This window comes from Syngnathus leptorhynchus, chromosome 6 (assembly GCF_054491065.1).
Source record: "Syngnathus leptorhynchus isolate UIUO chromosome 6, UIUO_Slep, whole genome shotgun sequence".
Lineage (NCBI taxonomy): Eukaryota > Metazoa > Chordata > Actinopteri > Syngnathiformes > Syngnathidae > Syngnathus > Syngnathus leptorhynchus.
In genome coordinates this window covers 11914804-11918982 of record NC_141200.1, presented here as the reverse complement: position 1 = coordinate 11918982, position 4179 = coordinate 11914804, and positions in this window count along the sequence as shown.

Sequence of the window (4179 nt, the reverse complement as noted above, 5' to 3'; positions counted from 1 at the left end):
AAGTAAATGCCAAGCAGATTGTGAGCGGAGACGCTTCAAACACACATACCTGCTCATACATCTACATCCTCACAGAGATGTCGTAATTAGGTTGACAGGAAAGATTTGTTCGTGAAGCAACTTTGCCACCATTCATTGTTCATTGGCACTGCTATTAAAGGAATCTTATGTTTTCTTTGGTGTCATTCTTTGAAAAATAACATTGAAAGTATAATTCATTATTCAATCGGTTATGGTATCTTGTGTTCTATATTTTTTTTCATCCTGGTGATTTTGCTCAGTTTGTTTGTTTATTTTCACATACAAGACATTTAAAATGTACATAGATTAAATAAATGTGATAGAGAATGTCTAAAAAAAAAACCTCCAGGGGCTTGCGAAGTGGCATTCTCCAGAAATATGAATACATTTAAGGTAAAATTTCAATGGATAGAGAAATATGTCATACTTATAAAAAAAAAAGAAATAATAACAGGGATAAGGCATACAACATACAACAATAAGGAAAAAACACACCAAAACTATAATTAAAGAGAATCATGAATAGATCCAGGTTCATTTAGCATACCATATGGAAAGTATTTAGTGTCGAAGAGAAGTGATTTCAGAGCCTTCTTAAATTGGTGAGAAGACAAGTCCCATAAAAATAGTGCTTCCACACCAGGCAGAGAATATTGTGGGATTTTAGGGGTCCTTACAGTTTCTGCACCAGAGCACAGCTGAGCTTGAGCACTTCACAACTAATGCGCATGCGCTCACACACATGCAATATTATTAAGTGTTACAAAACAGGTATGCTGAAAACACACACACACGTATACGTATATATATATATATATATATATATATATATATATATATATATATATATATATATATATATATATATATATATATATATATATATATATATATATATATATATATATATAATATATAATATATATATATATATATATATATATATATATATATATATATATATATATATATATATATATATATATATATATATATATATGACCTGGATTCATTTTTTTAGGCACATAGTGTTACTATTATTCTGAACACTACTATATCCACACCTAACTCTTTCAACCATACATTATGCACTCGGGCACAGTTGTGCTTGACCAGAATAGGATGTTCCCCATAAAATCCAAACTGTTTCCAAACTGTAGGTCCATTACTTGTCTTTAAACAAGGTCTAAGGTGCCCACCACTAATCGTGCAGCAGTGAAAAAGCAAGGCATTCTAATGAATTATGCAGTGAGGCCTTTCTCTCAGGCTGACAGTCTGAAACCAGTGCGAAGAAAATTAGAGAAGTACAAGCCAAGTGCAGCTTTGCTGACACCTCCTCTCCACCCATCCTCCATCTCTGAAGACCCCCAGGGGCCGAGGCCTGTCAGTCAAGCAGCCCTACTCTGTACTGGCTACATGTTAAAATCTACGGAAAGCACCAAGGGGCCTACAGGTATGATAACATGAAGAAGAGATGCCTCAGAATCCAATCCGTGGCCCTTCATGGTGGAGAAGATGTCATGAATGGTGTTAATTGCAAACAAGCTGCAGATTGGCTTCACAAACAGCCCACCCAGGACAAAAATCCACCTTATCCCTGTGCTGTGCATCCAATGAGGACCATCGATGTGAAACCCAGAGTTGGTCTTCTTGGGATTCAAAATGAATGTTCATCGATCTCAATTGTTGTGAAACCCAGAATAGGTCTTCTTGGTATTCAAAATGAATGAAGTGGCACATCCCTGTTTGGCAGGCAGCTGTGTGTGTTCTTGTTCTTGTAATGAGAAACCCCAGAGTTCATGTGTCTTGACGTGTACAACACAAAGACGAGACACGCTAGCGCCGTGTTATGAGCTGCCCTGGAAGAGCCAGAGACCTGGATGAATATTCATGGCTCACTGATGAATTGTGTTCCCATTTTAAAATCACTTATGTCGCTTCTTGTATCACAAGAGCTCTTTGCCTCCGAACATTCATGGGCCACAACATAGAGGCCCCGCTTCCAACTTCCAATTATCATCTGTGATCATTAACTTGTTGTGTTGACACAAACAATGCAATTTGCCATAGCCGTTTATTCAAATGACCCTCTTCGGGAATTGCGGCAGACTGTGTTGATTGGATTTGTTTTTGTGTGCCTCGCAATCACTCATGAAATGTTTGCACACAAATGATGAACAGTGAACACGCTTTAAACGCTTTAAACACTTTGTTACATGGCGAGATGTATCTTCATGCGTTTCACAAACCTGCACCGTTAAATGCGACGGAATTAGAATGGCATCCAATTATTTTTTCATCTAGGGTCAAGGGTGAGCTGGTGCATCAGACTTGTAGGCATGAAATGCTACACAGGCAGGATAACTGGTTTCAAAGCTCTGTTGGAACCTCTCTGCAAGAAGTTTGTCTGTTCAACACATGATTGCATGGATTTTCTGCACTTCTCTTTCCTCCAACATGCACAGTATGTCAACTGAAGAAACAACTACCCATAGTTTTCAATATGAGGATAAATCAGCAAGTACAGGCTCCAGTTACACACATGACTGAAATGTGAACAAGTGCTATAGGAACTGCATGAATCTGTCCATATTTTCGAACAGCTTGATCTGTAACAAAGTGCTTCATATATAGAAATGGGACAACTAGTACAAAGACAATGTCAACAGTAAATTGAAACACAAATCAATATACAGTCGCAAAACAGTCAGTCGAAAGCCAAAGCTTCAAATCAGTTTTAAAAATGGACATATGGCTGTTTAGGCCTCTCTCAGAACTGAATGCACTCATTTTGAGTGGCTTTGGAGTTGAAAATGCCATCATGCCAGACATTGGCTTGATGGCCTTCACTAAGGATGTGAAATGTTTATCTGAAGCGGAATTCATCTCTGCTGCATGCCTTGGTTATTTCTCATTAAAAATAAAACTAATATTACTAAAAATTGTCTGGACCGGGATAAAAGGTTCCGTGATGGGGACAGTGTGACCCTGGAACAGTTGATTTATGTAAACTTATTATTAAAAACAAAAATAAAAAAACCCATTATATTGGACCTTGGAGAGTCTAATAGAACCAAATCTGGAGTTTGCAGTGGTGCAAAACTGCAATATTCATACTGCAATCTGTAAGGTAACCAAAATATTAGAAACATCTCCCTTTAAGATGTAGTTCTTCATTTTAAACTGACTTGCTCTCGCAGTGTTGATTACAAGTGAGCATTATTACAGTATATTTCAAAAAGCAGAACTGACGAGACAGCTCTTCTATTTGATCTCATCAAATTACACTGGATGTTGTTGCAGCATGAGCTCGAAATTGTACAATCAGAAAACAATTCCATCATAGCGATGGTGAAAGAAGTGCTGAAAGAAATGGACGCTTATTGAGGATGGTCATGTTCGGTATCCCCAGACGAATGATTCATAGCAACCTCATCGCTGGCAACAGACAGGACATCCAGACCTTTATTGCCTCCATCCATCACCATCACTTCATCAATCTAAGATGCTATAAGCCATCTTCTCAAACAGTCCCCAAACACCCATCCAGAGATTTACACCCATCCTCTACCACCCTCTCTCACTGTTACACACACACAGAGTTAAAGTGAAGGCCAGACTTTGGAAAAGTCACTCAGTAAACAAACATGGTCACATGCAGGCACGCACATACGCACGCACGCACGCACACACCCACACACACACAAAACACCCCCAAGGCCCGCGGGCTGACAAGCTATGCTGCAATTTGAAAGCCACTTACACTTCTGTCACATCAGACCACCTGATACCACCTGCTGCTGCTGACCAAAGTGGCAGCAGCCGTATTATGATGGATACAGTAACTAGAGGAAGAAATCATTAAATCTTTTTCCATTTCTTGCACCATTGTAAAAGCCAAGCACTCTGAAAGCTGGAAAATCATGTTTTCGACGGGTTGTAGCTCCTCAAAATGTCAGCGCTCACTACCACCACCCAAGCACCAAACTAGCAACAAAAAAAAAAAATATTTTAAAGGGAAGTGTGTGTAAAATATGATGCTGATGTTTAAAGGCGCCATAATTAAACACATTGCAAAAGACATCCGGTCTACAACAAAAATAACTACAGTATTTATTGCTGCTAAACATCAATTAAAAATGTCCAGTGTGGAAGACA